The sequence below is a fragment of the Agelaius tricolor genome, unplaced genomic scaffold, assembly GCF_023055355.1.
Source record: "Agelaius tricolor isolate 1412-34295 unplaced genomic scaffold, bAgeTri1.0.p SCAF_24, whole genome shotgun sequence".
In the NCBI taxonomy this organism is placed as follows: domain Eukaryota; kingdom Metazoa; phylum Chordata; class Aves; order Passeriformes; family Icteridae; genus Agelaius; species Agelaius tricolor.
Window position 1 is genome coordinate 2,306,637 of NW_027269284.1, and position 24,745 is coordinate 2,331,381.

Genomic DNA, 24,745 nt, shown 5'->3' on the forward strand with positions numbered 1-24,745 from the left:
TTTATCAGTGTAGAGGAGGAAATTAATTCCAGTATTTTCTATATCAAATATGACAAGTGCTAATAAGCTTGTCTGTTCACAACATTTGAGATTGCTTAGAAGTAGATTTTATTTCGAGAACATACCAAACCAACATTTTGCTGGGAAAATGATTTGTACTAACAGATGGTGGGATGGTTTTTGTTGCTTCCTCCCCTCCTTTCAGGCTCTGTATTGAGCATGACAGACATTTCAAGGCCAAAAACTCCAAAGGTTTCACAAATATATGAAATATTAGCATGAAATGGAATTAAGTAGGACCCAAATCTGCTGTCACTGTCCTAACTCCTCTTGCCTGGGCAAAGCCCTGCTCTGGAAGGAGGCCAGTGAAACAGCAGCAGTAGAAATAAATTCCTGTATCAAGTGAGGTTGTTTGTCTGTGTGCATCTTGTGGAGTTTTCAGAGCAGATTTGGGCAGGTGCTGCTTCCCCATTAACTTCTGGGCTAAATTCCACAGCAAAATAAACAGCAGGAGTGATTTCCTCCCTGCCCTCACTGCCACTGCATTTGGCTTAACACCTTCCATGGGAGCTGCACCTGCCTTGTCCAGATTTAAACCTGAATTTGGCCTTGCACTGAGTTTTGTACCATCTCCATCTGCAAGGATGACTTTTAGCATCAGTGGGGCTGTACCAGGGCTCCTGCATCCACAAGGCTTTTGGAAATTATGTCCTCAGCCCACCACTGAGAATAAAGAGTAATATCAGGGGTGGATTTTCTTTCCTCCTCTCTCCACAGAGCAGTGATGTCAGAAAAAAGGCTGGTTTTTATCTGCCTATTGCATATTTGTGTTTTCTGTAACTCTTATATAACATTTCTTTTCCATAGCTACAGATATAATCCATTCCATTCCATTATCTAAATCTCTCCTTCTGCGGAGCGTGTAACAATAAATAAACTTTGTGGTTTTGCCTAATCTGAATTGGATCTGTCACATCTGGAGAGCCAGTTTACTGCATTTTTGAAGAGCTTATTTTTTGTCTTTGGAGATGTACAAAGTAATAGAAAAATGTGTGTGAATGGTGAATGGCAAAATGCCTGGTCTGATTAAAACAGATCCACTGCACAGAAATTGCCCTGGCAAAACACAGTCAAAAGGTTCAAAATTCAGTGAAGCTGGGGAATATGAAAGTTCTTAGCACTCTATAATGTAGGAAAGCAATCAGTCCTTGTCAATACAGAAACAAGCATTAAAATAACTAGAATATTCAAAGGAATTTTGAAGGAGCATCTTTGTTCCTTTTTTTTTTATTAAAAGAAGAAACAACTAAATGGGAATTCAAACTAATAATTTTCTTCTTGCCAAATAGTATTCCCTAACTAAAAATATATAGAAGATGATGGAATATAAAAGAGCAGTGAGGAGACTTATACAGGTGAATATCAGCTAGGAAAAAAAAGAATTAATTTTTAAAATTCTTGCTTCCATATACTTTTAATTTCTTCTCTATCCAGTGTTAAATTCCATTTTCCAACTTTGCCTTGAAATTTGAAATGTCAGTTTACTATAGACTAAAACTTTGTATTTTACAACTAATTAAACTTGTATTTTTTATTATTCTGGCTGGTGAACTTTTCTGTCATTTCCCATCCCATTTGGTTTGGTTTCTTTGCTAGCTCTGTTTTCATTTTTTGCTTTTCATGATTAAAATTTCACACTGTTTGGTGTCTGCTCTTATCTCAGTTGTCTACAGATTCCCCATGCTGTGGCCAAAAAGGCTTGTGAAAGAATGGGTGGATAACATTATTTTACAATAAATATTTCAAAAAAGAGTTATGTTTGATTCCCTGAGAGTCTGATCCATCTCACTGCATTTTTGTCAGCAAGAATTTCTCTACAGGTCTCAATTAGCTTTAGATCACAGCTCACATCATGCAATGATTTCCAAAACCATGAGGAAAAATAGATGTAAACTATTTATGACAGTTTAACAAGTCAGTTCATATATGCAGAATAAAAGTAGAGAGCAAATTAAGACCAAACTAAACCCTGCTATTTAATAATAAAAGCAGTCAGTTCTTTTGGTCTTCAAAATGCTGTTTATGTTGGCTTATACTTTTAAAAATGCCCACATGAGATAGCAAAACTGTGCTCATGTTCTTTAGAGGGGTAAATGGCTGCGAGGGGAAATGACTCCTGGTGAGTCAATGTCAGAGCAAAGATAGAGAGTGAAATCTCTAACCCTGATTTTCAACCCTACTGCTTCAGCAAGTTATTTCCAGCATTCAATTCAAATTACAAAGGAAGTACTTGAGGCACAAATCAGTAATTTAACAGAGTAAAATAAAGTGTTTTCTGCATTCGAGAGAGACTGCACACAACACGAAACTGACAATGAAGATTTCATGTCAATTTACCAACTAATGCTAATGATTTCACTCTCTGTAAAAAGAGAAATACCAAGACCTAATGGAAGAAAAAAAATCAATAAATTAGTGTGAAGAGACATTTTTGAAGAAGCTGACTTAGCTCCATCTATCAATTCTGTGCAATTTGTAACTTGGTCCTCTTGAAGCTTTTGTTGTCTTTCAAGGCCTGAAGATGCCCACTGCCTGTGCAAACCTTCCCAAAATATTGTCTGCAATTAGGTGGTGGTATCTCATTAATGAAAACCCACGACTTGATTTGTGTCTCTGGCTTTTCTGATCAGATTTATGACTGCTCATTTATATTTGACACACTGTTTTCTAGGTTGTTTTTGAAAGACAAATACTTGCTAATCAAGGAGAAAAGAAAACCTGCCAAGCACCAAGTGGAAGAATTGCTCAGAAGTTTAGGGGAAACTGTTCTTATTAGATCTGTCAAAAATTAAAGCCATGCAGCAAAAGATGTAAAGTTCTTTCAGTCTTTTGATGTCTTTGGGAGCTCTTGAAAGGAGGACCAAATTGCACTCTGGGATGGGTTTCAAAACTAAGTTTGCAGATCTGAATACATGAAGAGTGTTCAAACACTGTTTTCTGCACTTCTGTTATTTGACTGACACTGCAATAAACTTATAAAAGTAGAGTCAGGCAGGAGACTGAAAATAGTGTTGATACAAGGAAATGGTAGGCTGTCAAAGAGCCTCAGCATCAGCTGTGGGCCTGAACATGGAAAGATAAATATTAATGTGTCTATAGGACCATCTATTTATGTAGCCCCAGCAAATGACTGGTGCGGTATCTGCTGGGTCCCCAGGATGAAGGAGGAATTGAGAATCTGACTCCATGTTCTTAGAAGGCTAATTTATTATTTTATGTGCTTATATTATATACAATCTCCAAACCAAATTCCAAAGCAGCAAAACACAGGAGAAGCAATCAGATAATTATTGTTTTCATTTCTGTCTGAGGCTTCTCAGCTTCCCAGGAGAAGAAATCCTGGCGAAGGGATTTTTCAGAAAATATGACAGTGACAGACTGGGATGTAACCACTGCTGCTCCACAGAAAGAACTGGAAAACCATCTAGACTTAGGCAAGGTGTGCTCTTTATTAAATCTGTAAAACATCCTTGACCAGACAAATTATTTTATGGTCAAATAAAAAAATTGATCTGTTGAAAACTAACCCTATGCTAGACATGCCAATTTTCAGGACCTCCAGGTTTTCCTCAAGCTGTACAGTTTTTCCTACTGGCATAGGAATAGGGTGGAGAGGAATATAGGAATACAGGGAGAAGTAAAGTAGAGACAGTATCCTTTCAACACCTCCTGGTACTTAGACAAAGAAAAAACAGAAATGTCACTGTGGAGTCACAGCTTTAGCATCCCTACATAGCATTTAAACATTTTTTGTGGTTCTGGGAGCAATGTCAAGAAGTGGTACCATATTTATTGGTATCTGCTCAGCAGCACAGGCAGTAGGCATGACTTCTACCTACAAAAGCTTGCACTGCCTGCAAGTTTGGGGAAAACCTTCAGCAAGGAGAAGGGGAACTCAAATGTTATTAAGTAAACACTAAGAGTTGTTTTGGTTTTTTTCATTCTACTTAAAAAAGAAAATTGCCTTAAAAAGGAAAAGAACTTAAAAAGTTCTTTCAGAAAATTCTATGTGATCCTTTTACCAAACAGGTAGCTTTCAGCAAATGAAAAATGCCCAATGATTTCATGTACTGACCTGGACTGCATTCATAGTCTTAATAAAGTTACCTTTAAAAGCAGAAGGAAAATAAAATATCTGTGGAAAGTGAAGAGTTTCTGTGAAAGATTTTGTTGCATAAAAAGTTAAGTTATTGCTTATAGAATCTAACCAACCAAGCAATAAATGTAAGCAGCAAAATGCCATGTGATAAAAAATTTAGCTGGACATAGTGACCACTAATAAAAATATATTTTATCAAGAGATTAGATGAAAACTCTTCAGTTCTGTTTCTGAAGAACTGAGAAGTAGAGGTGACATTGAATTCTGTCTGCCAGCCTTTCCCTTGATGACCCCTTACAGGTTGTGTTTTCAGAGCTGCTGAAGCTGAACTTCTGACAAAACTCTTATTGTATTTTGAGTTTCCACAACAGCATTTTGTGTTAAGCAGCCCAGGAAAACATGGAGATAGGAGCAAAATTAAACCCTCATTTCGAAGGTACTGAGCTTTGGGACAGCAGAAAAATACAACAGAGCAGTTGAAGAGATTGAGAGCAGCCAATTGAGACCAGTGTCCCTCTAATCCATCTTACTGTTCCCATTGGTGGTGAACCCCATATCTTCTGAAATATGTGTAAAAAAGATGGAATAAAATACTCACTGGCAAAGTTTATTGTTAACTACTCACAGTAGTTGCTTTTTTCCTTGAAGCCTAATGTGTAATTACATTCAGAGAGTTTGTTTTAAACTAAGGGCAGCAACATCTGCTGTGACTTTGCCAAATCTCATAGAATTTCAGAAGTGCTCAGGTCTCCCACAGTGGAATTTGGTTCCTGAAAATGAGATTATTTCCTAAGAAACATAATGAAGTGCTGGCATAAATATCAACATAACTGCAGAACTGTCAGCTTTGTGGCTCTCCTGGTCAGCTTGGATAACTATTATAACAATCTCTCTGCAGCTCTTTCACTACAGCCATAGAATACAAAAGCAGCATTAGTGGTGTTAGACATTTTTTTAATCTCCAGAAAGAAGCCCAGGGAAAGATTATGACAAGGATTATGTTAAATTCTTTTACATCAATTAGAATTTAAGGATCTCATCTGTGTTTTTGTCTTAGTAATATTATGCAGTATTTCAAGGGTTATAAATTGAGGAGCTTTTAACTTTTAAAAATCTACGTAGTAGGTTAATATTGAGAAGGGTGCTACAACTTTTGGGAATAGGAGAAATTATAAACAAACCACCAGAAGAAAAAAAGTGGCAGAGGAAGAGGAGTAAGGATTAGAAAATAATCTCAGGACAGAATTATGCAATGAGTCAATGAATTTCCATTTCCTTGAGGCATCTGCTTTCCCCAAATACCTTGGAGAACTCTTGGTGTGAGTTGTTGCTGATCTGCCTGCCTTTCACTGTTGGAGCTGATGTGTCCCTTCAGGAGCACGGGGTGAAAGAGAGGTAGGCTCATGTAGAGTGCATGAACATAAAATTACATTTCCATAATCAGAGCCACATCACCTCACCCAGTTGTGTTCTGCCCATAAGAAGTACCCTTACCTCAATGCTTGACTGAAATATGGATTTTATATCCAAATAAATTACAGCAATAGTGATTAATAAAAATTAGGCACATTTTCACTATTGATCTGTTTCTTGAAAGGATGGCAAAACTGGTGCCCTGCAAGCTATTTGTTTCTGCTGTTTGCTACGTGAGGCAAAACATTATTTCTGCTTGTTTTCCTTTCCTTTGTTTTAACTTGCAGAGCTTTAAATCATGTAAACTTTAATATTTCCTTTTAATGTAACATACAGAGATCTGCAAAACCAAAGGACCCTCACATTCTTTTTTCTCTAAGACAAGTAAGTTTTATCATGTTTTATGCAGTAATCATAATTTTGAAGAGAAGGATAGGGTAGGGAGGCACTCTTAAAAATATTCAGCAGTTTCCCATAATTATGGTGCTGGGTTCTCAAAGAGTGCAGTGAGGCCATGGTGAAATGTGGTCTCTGGAAGACATCTGTTGAGTAAAAGTTTCTGCTTGCAGGGAAGTAAAAAGACATATTAGAAGGGTCTATGTTTGTTTCAGAAAGGCTTGGATGTCTTAAAATTCTGGCAGTTAAGAACCCTCAATCTCAAAAATGCTTAAACAGTTAAATTAGGTTCAGGTTGTTAACCGTGAATATGTTATAATATCAATTTACTTGAACATATCTTTCTAGACATGCTGCAACTTTGTAATTAAAAGAAAAGGCAGAATTGTGAGGGGATAGAATGTAAGAAAATAAAGGTAGTGCAGAAGGTTATCTCACCCCTGAAGAGTTGCAGCTGTACTAATTGCCAAAGATTAGGAACAGCTGCCCTTAACAGGCCACAGCTGTGTCCAATAAGGATGAGTGCTATAAAAGAGTGGGTTAGAAGAGAGTTGGAGTTTCCTGGCTGTACTGGGAAGAAGGAGGAGTGAGTGCTGTGAGGAGATGCCCATGAGAAATCACTGAGAAGGTATGGAACTTTTGCAATAAGATGACAACAGTTAATGGTTCAAATGATTTCTTTTGTTAAACAGATGAGTTATACAGGCTTTAAGGAAGGCCAAACAGATAGGACCCAAGAAAACATCTGCAGACTTTGTTTTGTTTAATGTAGCAGCATGGGGATATTGAATATTTTGGATAAGGTAGGCCAGGGATTCCTTCTCTGCTTGTGTACAAACACTGAAAGTTTCTTTTTCCAAGTAATTATTCTCACTACTCATCTAGAATATTTATCATTCTTCCTGTACCTCTCTTTCACAGAGAAATCTTCTTACAGAATCAAGAGTTCTGCAAAGCCTCCTGCTCTCATTGCCAATTGTTATTATCCCTGTGGCAAACTATAGCCTTGGCTACTCAGATGGATCTTTTCTGTGCTTAGAGGGTCTGAGTGCTGATCCAGATTTGCTGTTTTAATATATTCACACTCTAAAAGAGGTGAAAATAGGATGCAGTTAAATTTGAGATACCAATTCAATGTGCACTGAAATTAATGGGAGTTAGCAGTGATTGCATTGGATCAGGTCCTTTGAGTTTGGACTGATGTGTTTGGAGCAACATTTAATTGTCATCACGCGGACTTGTTATTGCTTTGACAGATCTCCAGGGAAGGCAGCACTGTGGGCAAGTGACACAGCTTCATATGAAACCTGGGTCACAGAAAACCCCTCTGCTCTGCCCTGGTTATGGAATTTGCAGTTCCACCATGTGTGTCTATTTGTGTCCATGTAGCAAATCAACTGTTGATAAAATAACCATGAAAGCTGGAAAAATGGGAATAAAACAAGCTTCTCACACAAGATATACATCAGATGCTTAGAAAGCACTCTGGGCTAAGAATAAAGTCTCAGATGAGAGATATGTATTTATCATATAAAAAAACACCTCAGATGGAACAAGAGAATGTATGCACGTTTCCTTATGAAATTCACATGTTTTTTGAAATATATCTCATAGTGCCACATATCCCAAAATGAATATTTTCTCTACAGAAGACATGGAAATTAGGGTGAACAGCAGGACACCAAGACCTGCAGATGAGAAAAGAAACTACTCATAGCAATCAAACCCAAAGAAGAAGAAATCTGGAGGTATCTTCTCCAAACTCATTTTCTCAATATTAAATGAAATTGGATGGGAAAAAAGCATAAGTTATGTAGGTTGAAAAGGGAGTGATAGTGACAGCTTCATTCAGGCAAGATCCCTGGGCACCACTAGAGGCAGTTCACTGTTCAATGGATATTGGATAGGTCCCAAGAGAATACAGGATGTTAAATGCATGGCCAGCCAGCCAGAAAACAATATGACCTAATTGTAATTAATTATACAGATCTAGAGGCCAAACCTCCTCTGATCTACTGGTCTCACTTCAAAATAAATGCCCAGAGAGGGTAATGTAACTCCAGAGACTGCACCTATCACAGAGCAATGAAAATATTTCTAGAAATCTTGTTCTATAGAAAAGGAATTGTAAAATTGCCATTATTTACCTTTGCAAGCAGTTTAGCAGCTCAAAATAAAAAATATTGGGAGTTCAATTACCATATCCCAATCCAAAGTTCTGTTATACAGTCACAAAGAGGCAACCAGTGAATTTCAAAGGTGACAGGTTTGAGGTAGATGAAAAGAAGGAACCTTTGACACAAGGCTCTAATAAAGGGTAAAACTAATCATCCTCTATTGCAGTAAAACAAAATGCAGAGATTCAGGAGATGGTTGCATTTCTGTACTGTTAGCAAAGATACTTAACATGAAATAACAAATCCCAGGAAAAAAAAAAAAAAAAAAAACAAAAGAACCCCAAAACCCAAAAAATCTGTGCTGGAAGAAAATAATGAATATTTGTTTGTTGTCATGAGTCAGTTTTTACTGATGTTACAGAGCAAGCTGAGACCAGCAGAGGCAGAGATTCCTCCACACCTGCCTTTTCTAAGGGCTGCAGGGAACATCTGCCACTGCACAGGTGCTGTAGCTCATGGGCTATTTGCTAATAGGCTCAGATCCAGTTAGAGTGTGCTGAGGCTCCAAAACACATGAAATAACAATGGGGTCCTAAAACCAAATGCTTCAGAGTGCTCTAATAAAAACTGATTTAAAGCCATGGAGACTTTTTATTGATTACCTCATCAGCCCAATGGTAAGGATTTGGATTATGTCATTGGCAACAGCTTGTCACTTGATCTGACCCTTTGCTGTCCAGGTGCCAGAAAGTTCCTTCCTCTGGATCCATTCCACCTGCACTCTTCTTTTGGAACACCCAATGGTTTCATTGTCAAATGAAAATCAAGCACTGCTGGCGAATATCTTTGTTTTGAGAAGATATTAGCACAAATATTTCAAATTAACAAGGGGGAAGGTAAGCAAAATAACCATTTTTGGAAAGTATTAGAAAAAACAATAGCTAGAACAGGAATTGATTGTATGAACAGGATCAAAAAGACCTCTCAGAGTGTCGGGCCCAGCCATTAACACAACATTGCCACCTCCACCCCTAAACCACGTCCCCAAGTGCCACACCTACACATTCTTTGCACACTTCCAGGGACAACAACTCCAACGCTGCCATGAGCAGCCTGTTCCAATGCTTGACCATGCTTTCAGGGAAGAAATTTTCCCTAATATCAAATCTCCCATATCAAATATCAAACCTCCCATAGCACAACTTGAGACTTATTCCTCCTGTCCTGTCACTTGTTACCTGGGAGAAGAGCCTGACCCTCACCTGGCTAAAGCCTCTTTTCAGGCAGTTGTAGAGAGAAATGTGGTGCCCCCCAAGCCTCCTCTTCTCCAGGGTAAACAGCTCCCTGTTGCTTTTTTTTTCCTCTTCTTGCTAGCAGCACTGTTAGTGGGATATTTGTGCATTTGATGAATTTTGCTGTTTAAAAACCCAAACAAAAAAATGTATGTCCCCCATGATGATTTGTTATACACCTCCATCCACCAAAATTTACACACTGGTCCCAGATCCTGTTTTATACACTTTTTCTGGCAAGCTTGATCTGATACTTGCTGGTATGGTGTTTTAATGACCTCCAGGGAATAGCAGAGGTATTATATATAAAAAAGAGAAAAAGAAGCAGCAAAATAAATAACATGGTGAACTCTTGTCTCACCCCCAAAATCATTAAACTGCGCCATCATATAGACTCCTAGTTGTTCAGTACCTGTAGAATCTTCTAGATCTTCTTTTATATTGGATTTTTACTCACTTTACCATCCATTTATTCATATTTTGCCAGCTTTATATGACTATGTGCTGTGTACTGTGAAGATTTCCTCTCAGGAGGAACCTAACAACACTATATTATTTCCTAGTGACACTGTTTTTTTCTTGTTGTGATGAACTACTGCCTTCTGAGAGAACAGAGGAAAAACTAGTACTTGTATTTTGTTTTTCAAAACTCACTTTTGTTCTTTGCAGGTATTCAATATTTTATATTAAATTGTTATTGAAATAATACTATTTATTGAATTTTCAGGTGGAGCAAATAATGTATTTTTGATAAAGATAAAAAAACTTAATAATGATAACTAACATTCAATAAAAATAACTTCAAATTTAAGAATTGTCAATATTTTCCAGATAAATATATAAAATACCTGTGACATACTTCAGCAGAAACTGTACATCCTGTAGAAAAATACTGGTTTGAATGAGAATAATTTTTCCCAGAAAGCATTGGGTCAGTACTTTTAATTTATCAGAACAGAGCTTTTTTTTTTTTGTTATGATATTTTGCAATACATATCTAGACAGGGAAAAGAGATTTTACCCATGAAAAGTCTATCAATAACTACATGTTTATATTTAAGAAGGAATTAATGTGCTTAATAAATATGCCTACATTTAGAAGTGACTAAGTTCTGGGTTTGCTCTGCTCCTTCTCTTTGCTATTGGGAGAGAAGTCTGTGTGGAAGTTCTCCAGGTCCATTATGACTCCCCACTGAATAAAAAAACCCTGCAAGAAATGATGGGATCCCAGGCTTGACACGTGGCACTGCAAGAGCAAGTTAATACAACTCTGACTAGAGCTGATCTGTACCTGGTTGAGAGAGGGGAATCGTAAACCTTCACAAGCAAGTACGTAAACTCACTTTGTAAAACAAACAAAAGTAAGAAAATGAGAAGGAAATAAGGAAAACCCAGTCTATAACAGCCTTGTGAGAGCTTGAATCAACTGTCAAAGTATTGCACATCAGTGGAGGCACATCAACTATCTATGCATGTTTTTAGGTCATAGATAACCTGAGATAATTGCACTAAAGCTAAATTGAATTAGCCCATGATAGTGTAGCTAATAGGACACACATGGGCACCACTGTAGCTCACCTAGCCCAGGAATGGCTAAACTCAGAGAATTTCCTCATTTTTGTGAGCTCAGCTTTGGGACATTTAGTGACTAGAAGCAAATGGTCTGGGAGGAAATGAGGTTCCAGGAAGGGAAATGGAATCTTGTGAACCCGAAAAGAAAGGTTTAAAAATGCATTGGAAAGGAGATAGGATCAAATGAAATGCAACTGAAAAAAACCACAGAAAATTGGGAGATTTAGTGCCTTCAAAAAATGGTCTGTGAGGAAATGAGCCACAGTGCAAAGGACCAAAACATGCCAAAACGGAGCTGACAGATGTTGCAAAAGCAGGGGAAAAAGTCAAGGAGGAAGACTCAACTTGGGGGGGAAGATATAATAGACATGGCATGGATGATTAAAAAAAAAAAATACAGGAATCTTTCCCATATACCAGTAAGTGCAGGCACACACAGCAAAGCTTGCCAAAAGTGATCCCTGCTGAGGGCCAAAACAGAAAAGGACTTACAAACACTCTGGAATGGAGATACAATCAAAGGAATTGCAATTGAAGAAGAAAAAAAAAATTTGGGACATTTAGTGACTACAAGAAAATGGACCAGGATTAAATCAGGTGCAGTACAAAGGACCAAAAGATGCCAAAACTAAGCTCACAGATGTTGCAAAAGCTGGGGAAAAAGTCAAGGAGGAAGACACAACTTGGAGGGGAAGATATGAGAGACATGGCATTGATACTTGTTGCCATCTTATTTTAAAGTCCCATACCTTCTAGGTGATTTCTCATGGGCAGTTCCTTGCAGTACTGAGGTTTTCGTCACAGCACAGCTAAAAAACTCCAACTCTCCTCACCCACTCTTTTGTAGCATTCATCTTGGACACAGCTGTGGCCTGTTAAGGGCAGGCCTGTTCCTGATCTTTGGTGATTTGTACAGCTGCAACTCCTCAGGTGTGAGACTACCTTCTGCACTATGTTCTGTTTTTCACATTTTATCCCTCCACAGATACTGAAAAAAAATAATCTTTGCCAAAGTGAAAGCCATCAAAAGGCATGGGATGCAGTGAAGTGCAGGGGCATGGACTGAAGCTTGCTAAAATTGATCCCCATTGGAATCCTGGAAACAGAAAAGAAGGACTTACTCTGGAATGGAGATACAATCCAAGGAAATGGAGGAAAATGTCAGCCTTGGTGATCCTCCAAACTCGATGAGGCTTAAATGTATTCTACAAGCAACCCTGTGCTTTCAGAGCAATGGGCTGGATGATTCATTTTGGCTTTTTCCTTCTTTGACTCTTACGACTTTCTGAGAATGGCTTCCCTCTGGCCACCCTCCTAAATCAGTGTGAGACTCCAGCCCAAGACAGTTTCTCAGAAGGGTTTTACAGGTTGCACATGACCCTGGGTCTTTTGTCAAAGTAGCCAATATTGTGCCATCCAGTGGATTTTTAAGCCTGGCAGATCTGGTAAACAGACAGAGGGTACTGAAAAGGAAAGGAACAGATTGGAAAACAGAGGCTTTTGTGTGTTCCTAAGCAAAACAACTTATATCTGTGATGGGCCTGGGTTGAACAACTTACTGTGAGAAGAACTGCTGAAATCCATACATTTTAGGATAAGTATCCCTTTTAAAGAAAATGAAATGCTTATTTGTGGGAAAAGAACCCCAACCCCAGAAACCTGCCATCAATCCTATGGCTCTTGGATTTGTGCAGTGAGCAGCACACTGGCAATCTTTTGATAGGAAGTTTCCCAAATTGTTTCTCAGAGGCTGTCAGAGTGTATCCAAGTGTTACTGTCACCTGCTGCAATGCCAGAGCAGAAAGATTTCCTCACTCCAAAGGTAAAAAATCACCAGTTAATTGCAGGAAATCCTGCTGTCCAGCTGTGGCTTTTCCAAACATCAGCTTAAAACCAGGCTGGAGTCCTCTCACTATTCTGACTCAATATCTCTAGACATTCTTCCTTCCAAAGGTGGGATATCATCATTTTGATTTCATCTTCCATTTTATTCCTGAATAATTCTTCTTCCTTTTGCATTACTGTTATTTTGTATTCCAAAAGATAGCTTTGTAGGGTGCACCTGAACATATGCATGCTTTTAGACATCCTGTTTAATTGGGTATTTAACTAATTATGGGGCAAGGAGCCTGGAGGGTTTGCTTTACTGGTGAGGAGATAATACAAAATTTAAGCACCATGTACAAAAGTATTTTCTATCATGTTTTTCTTGTTATGGCCAGTGATGTCTTTGCAGTCACAGATGGAAATTTATTCTACCACTAATGCAGTCATGAAAAGAGAGTGAGGAGCATCAAAGGGGAAGAGGCACACATGTTGCTACTAAAATAATGAAGGCAAAATGAGAAAAAGCAAAGCAAATCACTATTTTGAGATGCTGCCAGCTGATACAGTAGAACTATGGGATATGAATTCACTCTGATTTATGGGATAGGAACCCTTTTGCACAAAGTTATCAGACTAACAGGCTGGTATGCAGTCTTCCTTGGAATAATAGAGAAAGGCATCTCCAAAAGAGGTCACAGCTGTCTTGGAGATCTGTCTCTGCATTGGATAAATCATTCTCTGGAGGTGATTTCCTGTCTTAAATCAAAAGCAGGGAGCCTATTTCTACTTTTGACTAGACATTTTAAGATTTAGAAAGCTGAAAGTTCAGCAAAGCTCAACAGAAAGAGTTAATATTTGCCTATGCCAGCCTTCCCAGTTGTCAATTTTTGGATCTTAAATGGTTTAAACTAATGGCACCAGCTCTCAGCTTCCCTGGGAAAGTTAATGTATAGGCAGGCAAGCTTAGATCCTAAAAGATTATTTCTATTTTCCACAAAGTGCCTTCTTACATAATAGAGTATCTCACTGGGAACATGTGTGGAAAGGATCATCTTGTGCTTTTTGCCTGAGAGCACTGCAAGGGAATTTATGCCACTGTTCAATGTTCTGCTGCAAAAAACCTCATATTGCAGACAACTTATCAAGAGGAAACCCCCGAGTAAGACTTTTATAGCACTCTGCTGGAGATTTGCCACCAACCTGCTCTAGCAATAAGATCCGACACCAGAAGTATTCCCCATTCTGATTCTTTTCTTCTTTTCTGATTTTATCTATATCAAAGAAAAGGAAAAGCCCTGTAATGGACCGCAGTGGGGGAAAAGTGGTTTCAATTTAATTATTCATAATGCAATTTTGCAGCAACTCCATCATGTGTTAGCGAAATTCTTAACTGCTTTTAAAATGGAGACAAGGATATCGTAAGTGCATCTGCTGGGGGTGTCTCTGTGGATGGGAGATGACTGAGAGGTCTGAGCTGATCCTGCATTCCTAGAAATAATTGCTTCATTACTTGAATGAGTTACCTCGAGCTGAGCCAATGTCATTCTCCATCTGTTTCTGTGCATTTACCGAGTCAGTGCCACTGGACAGTAAGGAAGAGGTCTATGGAGTGTGAAAAAACCAAAGGAAATCAGAGCCTCAAGGTGCTGAGGAAGCTGGAGCTTCTCTGGCTTCAGTCAAAGGCAGATTTGAAGGACACAGTACAAGGTTTATATTCTCAATATATGGGCTCAATTTTCAGCACCACCTCAGACTGACAGCTTCAGACACCATGTAACTGCTTCTGGCCTTCAAACTACAGGTGTAAAATGGGAATTGTAAAGATGATGATTGCTTTCCATCTCACTATTTTTATCTGATTTCATTTTTGGATTAAGAGTTTCCTCTTTCTTCATATTTGTAGCCTTGCACACACATATATACTCCACACTACTTGTCAGTACTTGCAGATTTATTTAATAAAGTTGGATTATTATTAAGCATTTAATATCCAATCCTATGGGGTTTTTTTCGATATTTCAGGGTCTGTGAAAAATATATCTGAGAAATATATGGATGGACCTCTTCTACTTAAAGTTTCTGACTTCAACTCTGCTCAGCCTATATGTGTATGATAATGTACACTTAATATTACGCATTTCTTGGAATAATGGCAGTAACATTGCAAAATCATCTTGGATCTGTGGAATATGGGTGCAAATGCTGTGCCTCTTTAAATTGTCCTTTCAACAGATTATATTTTGCAGTTACAATTAGTGTGTACACCTCAGATTTATTTGGTGCTTTCAGAAATCTTTAGATGGAGAGCTCCTTCTCATCTTTCCAAAAACTGCATTTGTCACTTTATCTCAAGGATATAAAATAGGAATTTCCCCATCGACAGCATCCAAACAAACGTGAGCAGTTTGCTCAGCTGCAGCTCTCAACAGGGATGGCAAAGCTGTGTTACAGAGTTGTTGTGAGTGCCAGAGGATCAAAAGAGTCAAGTGGAGAACAGAACGTGTATAACTGGCCCAGGTCCCTTCAGATAAGGAAATAAACTCCGTGGTCAGCATCTGTATTTTTTTGTACTGGCTCCTCTTTATTGATAAGCACAGAGAAGGCCACCATGACTGCCTTGTCTGCACCAACATGAGCTGCAGATTTTTGCTCCATTCAGATTTGTGTTCTGGAACTGGTTTGTAGCAGAGATGTTCCTGTTATGGCCCTGTCTACTCACATCCTCACAGAGGATAAGACCTTACTCAGTTGAGTGTTTCACTAGAAAAATTGAGAGTCACATCTTACTGTCTTTCCAGGGAAAATTCCTTCCTTTAAAGGCCCAGTCACCATCCTTAGAAGTGCCCAGCTCAGATCTCAACGTGGGGAAACTTAGATATTAAAAATATTGTGGCTTTTCCAAAGAATTCACTGCATAGGAAAAGACAAACAGTGAATGCACAGAACCAACAAGCACGAGTCTAATGGTGAGTTCTCATCTGGATTAAACATTGGCATAGTTAAGGAACCAAAAATTGAGTAGGACAGATTGAGGCAGTGCAAAAGCAGGACAACAAATGGAAGTGCAGTGCCAGGCCTCATCTTGTCCACGTTCTGTGCTGACAGGATGACCAAGAGGTGGGAACACTAAAAAAGAGTGTACAAATAAAAAAGTGACACTAGACTGGGAGCACTGATCGATACTAACAAGGCACGAAACTGTATCAAAGTTGACCTTGAAAAATTGCACCAGTTCTTTTTCCAAATTACTTCTGAAGTCTTTTATGGGAATGGAAAAGGACATGTAAACCCTGGAGAGGCAGGGAGCCTAATTAACGTTGGGACTTTTAAAGTGCAGACTGAAAGCTTCCAAATACCAGCCAGAGAGGAAATATCAATGAAACACTTACCTGTGTGATGATCCATCACTGCTTAGAAAGCATTGTGCTGGATGGATGACAGCAAAGAGGGAAAAAGAAGTGAGAGAATCAAATATATAGATAAACAGCACGAACTGAGGATGTCTGTGAGAGAACTCTTGAATGAGGGGACAGAATCTGTGAGCTTTGGTGTTGATTCCCTGATAGCTTTGCAGGTAGGGAAAAAAAAAAACAGAAAAAAAAATCTCATAATATATCTAGTAACAGGTAGAAATTAAAATGTCTGAGTAATATAAAATTAAATGAAAGAAACAGGAAATCAAGCTGAGACCACCAACTGGCATGGAAATTCTCAGTGCACATGGTTCCAGGTTGTGCCTGTAGTTGCAGTCAGTGTTAGTTTTGGGGATTTTTCTGTCATTTGTTCCTGCTTTCAAAGAAGCAGGTAAGAACCACCTGTGTGTATTATACTCAGCTAAAGCTGGCCAGAGGATAATTTGACTTTGCAGCAGCTTTCCAGACATAAATGTTTATATCCAATCTGCACTGGAATAAAACCTAATGCCCTGGTACATTTTCACAAAATGAATTTGGTCTGGAGCACTGCATTTTTAAATCAGAAAGGTTCTGTTAACATCTGTGAATAAATGAAAACTATGTCATATCAGGAGTTTTATTGTGGGACAATGCTGAAACAGGAGTCTTGAAAGAGGCTTTTTGGGTTATCCAACTTCTGTGCTATCACAGGTTGTACAGCATTATCCAAAACACAAAAAGTGCTCTGTTTTCAAAAAGCTATTCCAGACTGAGGATTTTATAATCATTATTTTAATATTTTGAAAGGGTCTTCTGATCTCCAACCTGCCTTATCTACCAGCCAATTCATCTTGCTTATTCTTTTATCTGTATTCACCCTTAGATTTCCTGCCTCTGTGTTTTCTCATCAAGGGTGGCACCTCTTTGCTCTGCCAAACTGCACAAGCCAAATTGCACAAGAGCAATTTATATCTTGTAAAACATTCATCAATTTAATGAAGTAACAAAAATTAGTTGGAAATTGCATATTTGGACTCAGTGAGTGAATTTGGAGCTCCCAGAGCTCATGGTTTTGAAGGTTTAGCTCTTTTGTCTTTGTCCATAACCAAGAAACTTCTTCCCCTGCGCCCAAGGAAATCAGAACTGTTAAGGTAATTATGGGACTGTAGGACCTGTGTCACTCCTAAAAAGGACAAATACCAGAAATGCCAGCACACTGACAGCCTGATCTAAAGACAGCTGCAGTAAATAAAAACTCTCTTGATCTGCACAGGCTTTAGTCTGGCCTCCACAACATGCCCTTGTGTTTAAAGGTAATAATCAGGCACTCACGCATTTCCTTGGACACCTGGCTGTGCAAAGGCAGAGCAGAGCAAATGGGTGTCCTGAATTCCTATGGCTGGATCAAAAATGCCATGTCCTATGGCACAAAACAGGGATCCAGCAGCAGCACGAGCTCCCAGAGCTGCTCAAAAGACCATGTGTGATACATTAATGGCCTGAGTTGCTGTCTGTGTCAATGTCTTTGCACTGCCCTGTAGTTTTAAGTCCCATATCTAGTAAATATTCCCCCTTTTAAAAATATCTATCACTTTTTTTCTCACCTCACTCTCCAAGCACTTTGCTGCTGGGTCTGGGGGTTTATGTGCAAGTGTCTGCACTTTTCTCTAATGTTTGGCAAACTCAGGTTTTGCCTTGTGACAGAGACAAAATGCTGTATTTATTTGCCACAGGTGACAAGTAAATGTCTGCCTGACAATGTTGTGACATGTTTTCAGAGGTATTTATTTGGAGAAACAGTAGGCTGCTTTCCCACCCAAAGAAGCCCTGCTTATCTTGAAACGTCCATAATGATCCTCCTCCTCATCCTCACTGTCATCATTCTCATCATCATCACATGAAACCAATGCTCCAGCCACTTTATAGACCTCAAGTAAAATGCTGCTCAATTTTTCAATCTGATATCTGATTATTTAGTGACACTGAACAGAAAAATAACTTCCCAGTGACTTTATCTGTGTATTTCTTCTGCTGGGGAGTGTTTCTTAGACCAGTTACAAATGCATTCCCTGTTTTTCTGTGGTCAGCTCCTTGTCATTACACTTTATTTTTTGTTCACAATAAAATATTTGAAATTTTATCTTAAATTTACATACTGCCTCAATCTAGCTGCTTGGGTAAAACTATGGAAAGAACCAACAGTTTCAGTTCCTTTCAAAGAATAAGGATATTTATAGTGGGAAATAACATCTTTTGCTGAAATACCTGGTATAACTTGAAGAAAAAGATGAGATCTAAGCATGCAGGTCCTTCTTTAGTTCTCCTGTATCTTTTCTTTGCAATCCTAAAAAATTATCAGAAAATTTTAAAGCGTGGTATAGTAATTAATGAATGAATAATAAGTTAGCCTACAAATCAAATTGCTGGGCAGTATTGTAGGCTCATATTATTACATCAAATTTGGGTCTGAATTTTAAAAAGTATCTTTTGTACAATGAAAATGTTTGAGGGTCAAAAAGGGGACAACTGTGTTACTACTAATGGGAAGTGAAAATGGAACTGAAAACTATAATTTGTTAATGTAACCTAAAATGAAAATAACATGATTTCAGCAGGATCAGAAAACAACTCAATGGCAATTAACTGTAAAGAATGAGAACTTTACAAATAGTGTGAGTCCTGTTATGGAGGCAATTTTACCTATGCTATGTTGTTACGACAAATTTTGCAAAATACGCATATTATACACTTTTAAAAAATTTCTAGTACTTGGTAAAATGTTTACTGATAGTAGTAACTTTTGAAGAATAAAGAAAGCTAGAATGCTGACCACTTAAAGAAAGAACTAATATGACAAAATGTCAGAAATATAATGTAGATTATATTGTTATGATGATGTGGAAAGGTTAGAGTAAGAACTGGAGCTGATTAATTTCTGCATTAACTAAAATAGTGATGAAATTTAAGGATTATTGCTTCCAAAGACGTGGGTAATGCCATGTCTAAGGGACCCTTCTCTTCCCTAAACCAGCACACTGTTACAGAGCTTTGTAGATTTTCCTAGGTCATTAACCAAATCTAAATTGAAGGCAAAGTCAACACTGTCCAGCATTTCTTCCCTGCTGCTGATTTAATGCCCCTTTACCCCAAGATCTCCTTGTGGGGACCAGGGCAGAGAGATATCTGTCACTGAACAATGGCATGTAGAACATCCCAGCTCTCTGAAACCTGTGGGACTTTTCCATGTGATGCACCCCATGGGCTCAGCATCCTTTCCCTCTCCCCTTTGTTGAGTTATTAAAAGGCAAAGAAGAGCAGCTGCTGCTGTAGATGTAAAAAGTTGACAAATTTACAATAGGTGATGCCACCTGTGCCTGCCTAATTTAATCACAGCCCAAACAATCTGCCATCCTTTTGCAGAGGGGACAACGTTCAAGAGCATCCCAAAGTGACTCAGGAGCAGGAGGGTGAGGAGCAGTTTGCTCTAACACACTCTTGGCTGCAGAGGAAGTTTAGAGAATGTGGCTGGTGGACATGAAAAAGCCTTCCCCTGCTTTTATGTAGAGTGGGGAAAAAAATGTGGTAAACAGCTAACAAAAACACCATATCCAACACTTTGGTGCCAGATGGATTCATCTGCACAGTGTTACGTGAGCTGCTGCTGATCCATCTGCAGTGAATGCTCCTTGCCAGTTGCTTGGCTCCCAGAGTGTTTGGGAGGCCAGGCCAGGGGAGGAAGAAGCTTCTTTATTTTACAGGTACCACATCTCATCCATCTGGGTCACCAGAAACTGATGCCTTGAGAAGGCTGACCTAGGACAGAGACTGGACAGAGCTAAAGAATAAAGGAGGGATTTATTAAAAGGATCTCCTCAATGGATGCACCTTGGGCAGCACAAGAGCCCAGCCAGGGCTGCACCCAAGATGGACCAAAATGGTCACAAAATGCACGACTGCTCATGGGGTTTCTCCCTTGGATCAGTTCTGCTCCATTTGCATCTTGGAGTTCATTGTCCAATTCCAGCTTTAGCCCCTGCAGTCCCATCCTTCTTGTTTTTCTCTCTCACGTTGTTTGTGCTCTTGGGCTGAGATTTGGATCATTTGTCCTTGGTGCCCAGCTGGAGCAGGAATTGTTTTGTCTCCCTGCTCTGTGCACAGAGCTCACCATCCCCTGATATGAAACCCAGACCCACACACTAAAGCAGCACAGAATCTGAAAAATAGAAAAGCCAAAACCTGAGGCATCCGTAGAAGTGTATTTTCTGCTGGTCCCTCATAGACTCACCTGCAACAGCCTCCTCTCCACTTCTGTAGAATTATGTCACTATAATTATGTTTGTTATCACTCTGATTCTGTACGATGACTGTGCTTCAAAATTTCAAATATCCACGTGCTCTTAGGTTTATAGTTTTGCAAAATTTCTCGTAAAATATTCAGTTCAACTTTAATAAAAAAGCTTCACAGTCCAGAAAAGAAGACTAAATACAGATGAGACTCTTACAGTGCTTAACTTATGGTAGGAATGCAGCAGATGTGACTGTGACCTGTTACAAAAAATGTTTGTAGAAAAATACTTCAGTCAAATCTAGGTATAACTTTCCTTGCTTTACAACATATCTTCATATTTAGGCAACAGTTGAAAATCTTTTTGTTTGGCTTTGGGTTTTATTTTTGTGGTTTTGCTTTATTTTCTAATTTTTCCCCCATGAAAACATCTCTCCACAGAGAAAAATACAGGGAAGGTTTGCATTTTTTTTCCTCCCAGTAGACAGAGTTACTCTGCATTGACATCTGGAATTTTTTGTTTGTTTGGTTGGTTTTGTTTTGGTTTTTGTTGTTTTTTTTTGTTTGTTTGTTTGTTTGGGGTTTTTTGCATAATGGTCAAAAAACTCTAAGTATTCTACTTTAATTTGTGGTGAACCTCTCTAAAATTGATCCCACAGAATTATTTGAAGTTTTCTAATTTCTTTATTGTAATGAGAATCAATCCACTTTGTCTAGATATAAAATAAGCTGATTAATAACTGATAAACATTTTTAAGAGGTGCAGTTTAGTAAGCTTTAATTTAAATAGATAAAAAATATAATTTTTTTCTCAAAAATGTTTTTAGAAATTTGATGCTTGGGTTTTTGTTTATATTTTCCGTGCTATTTTTTTCTCAGGGTTTCTTAATCTTATAATTTAAACTTACAGTGCTTGACTGGATGGATCAAGACTTAAATCAGACTTTTAGCTTTGATTTGTATTTTAACTATCAATTATGAGGTTACAAAGAGATAAGGAAACACAAAAATATTTTTTGTAATGATGTATGATCACTAGTAGCTGTAGCTCTTCAGAGTTTGTGGAATCCTGTGAAGCCAGTCAGAATTTTTTTTTTTACTATTTTAGCTGAAACTTCATCCAACCCAGCCAGAAAAATTTCTCTGTGTGGTTTTGACTACTACTTTGAAACTAGTCACACTTAAAGGCTATAACTCAAAAAGATTATTCTCAGTAAACTAAGAAGGTAATTAAAAAAGTATATATATTACTTTAACTAATCTATAAATGATATTATATTTTTCTGCACTATTTCAATACTGCTCTTCTGTAGTCTGTCATAAAGCATCATTTAATGAGTAAAATTATTCTAATGAATGGATTATGCTACAAAAGCATCCTTGCTCTTTGAAACTCCTCTTTTCATAGTCCTGCAGGCCCAGAAGTGTATTCCTAATGAATGAATAAACTAATTGGAGTAACTTCTTAATTCACTTCAGACCATCTTTCTTCAGGGGGTGTGATTGTAATTGAATAGATCTAAGACTAAGAAAAATAAAGAATCAGTAAAGTTATGCTTCAAAGGCCATTTACATCCCCTTGTGTATTTTTATGCTAATGCCTCTTTTGTTTCCCTTTTTCTGTTTCCACTGAAAGCTAAAACCCATAAATAAACTCTTTAAAAAATCTTAACAGGGAAATGTATCAAAACATCAAAAACCTTTGAAAAGGTTTTTGAAATCTGAAAGAACCTGAAACAGAAAGTAAAGTTTAAAATGGCAGAGTACCATTCAGTGATAGTAAGAGGTGTAGGTTTGGAAAGACTGAAACATTATATATATATATATACACACACACACACACACACACACACACACACACACACACAACTGTATGGGTGTTATATATTCTATAATAGGAATATTGAACTAGACAGATTTAATCAAAACAAAATAGGAAAATTCAGAGAATCAAAATGAGGGGAAAGACAAGACTTTTATTTCAGGTCAGATATTAAAGGAGTTGTCCCACAGTTTTCAATTTGCACACAATGGTGGTAACTTGGAGCTTAGCAAAGCTTTTTGTACCCTATGTTCTGTAAATATGTATTTGAGGGAAAGGTAAATCCAAAATAATCTGTAAGACAATATCTGATTAATTAACTATTTTGAATATTTTGAGAAATGGAGAAAGGAAAAGTAAAGGGAGAATATTTCCCCCCAACTTTTTGAAATTAAAGGATTTGCCTTTTTCCATGTGACTATTTTGCAGCCTTTCTTTCTTTAAATCTATTATATCTTAAGAAAAGTAAAAGCATCCAAAAATGAAAAAAAGAGAAAAATACCCTCTGTGAAATGTAAATTTTAAGACTTTTTGAGTGTTCTTTTGTCAATTAAAGACATTAAAAATCACTTAAACATTAAAACAACTTTCTGTAATCCTACTTTGGTTTAAGCTAAAATATCTTTTTCATTTTCATTATCAAATTAAATTAAAATACCAGATCAGCCCAGTACTTTGGTTTCTGTTCTCTTCGATCACGGTCTTGGATGTCAGGTCATTAACTTCACGAGCTGAACTTTTGCCAAGCAATGGTATTTTCTGAATTACCATGGAGAAAAAGATGGGGAAACAGGCTTTGGTTAGAACCCCTGAGAAGCAATTATAACCCCCAGGTTCCAACCTCTGAGAAGCAATTTTGCTTAACCTCCTCACCCACTCAGAGCAGCTGTCTCAGGAAAAATTTTTCACAGTGTGGGTCAAACTGGTTCTCCTGCTTTAAGTGCACTTAAAGAAGTCTACTCAACTTAAATTGCTTATGTAATACATCAGCTTAAAATACTGATGTGATGTAAAGAAGAGCAGGATCTGTGTGGTGCAGGTTGCTCAAACCTCAGACACTCAGTCTTTATTCAAGGTGTGATAGCTCTGTCCCCACTCTCTGAATCAGTCAGAGAGAGAAGTTACACAGTAGGAACAAAGGAAAATCTTCAATTCTTTCTGAGAATATTTATCATTACCATGTCTTGGAAAGATCAGCACATACGATGGCATGTGCTATACGAGGAGAGAAATTAGTTTTGCTTTCATATCCAGTTGAAGATGTGCTGAAATTTGGATTATTTTTGTTTTAAACCTTTAAGCAACGTACAAGCTGTGCAGTTATCCTGGTGAAGTGTAGCAGCAAACTGGAGCTGCAAACTCCTCTTTGCACAGTCCAGCTCCTGGCATGCTGCACAGGCTAATGAGAAAAATAACAGAAGCTCCACAATTATTTTCCTCCTCCCTGGCACTGGCTGGGAGCAGAGTTAATTGTTATTCTTTCTCCAGGGTAACTGTCAGCCCTTAACTCGTGACTGAAGTTGCTACTCCCCGAGATAATGGAAACAAACAGGGACCAGAGTTTACAGAAATTGGTATTTGTCAAGCACTCATAGGCACTTCACCTGGTGCCTGCTGGGAGCAGAGAGATGGGGAAGAGGCTGCTTTGTTAACCTCATTTTCTCTGCTGAGTGGACTGCAGGCATGTGTTTTAAAAAGCCTTGAGTACTCACGTGTCTGTGCCTCAGCTGCCACGAGGCCCTGCTGCTCTCAGTGCCTTTTGCTGGCCGCTGTCGGTTTATCCCATTAACCCGGCCAGGGCTCTGCAGGATGCCAGGTCAGAGTTCCCCCACAGCCCAACACCACCTGAAAATTCAGGAGTGTCTCCAAATACCCTCATATGGCTGTTTACCCATTTAGGAGAAAACAGGAAAAGTTTTCGCAGCTCTGCTCTGAATTAATCCCACTTAACTCCAAGCTTGTGACCTGATCACCTCATTGCTCATGGCTTTCTTTGTGGGCAATGAAAGGAGCTGAAAACTCCAAAGGAAAACAAAAATTCCTGTGTTAACTGTCATGGGTCTTCTTTCTCTCTTGATATCATTTTGTGACCCTGAATTAGAAAATTAATCACCCCTGCAGAGTGGCTTGGGACAGTGAATTTTCTTGGATGAATATTTTTTGTTTTTATTTCTATTCTTAGTCTCTAAAGAACCCTGACTCCTCTTTCCATGGTCTGCTAAATTACTGTAATTGTCACTACCTCATGTTCTAGTGTGTATAAAAATGCACAATGTATGCTTGTATGCATAACCATGCAATTTTCTAATCAGCTGTAGTCAGACATGGCTTCAAATTGTGACCCCAAAAATAATTTTAATATTTAGGAACAGGATTATTTTTCTTAATAATTTCAACTCAGATTGTAATTTCTCCATTAGCTGAAGCTTTTTACTAGCTGTGTCTCTTTGAAAATCTACTGAATGCA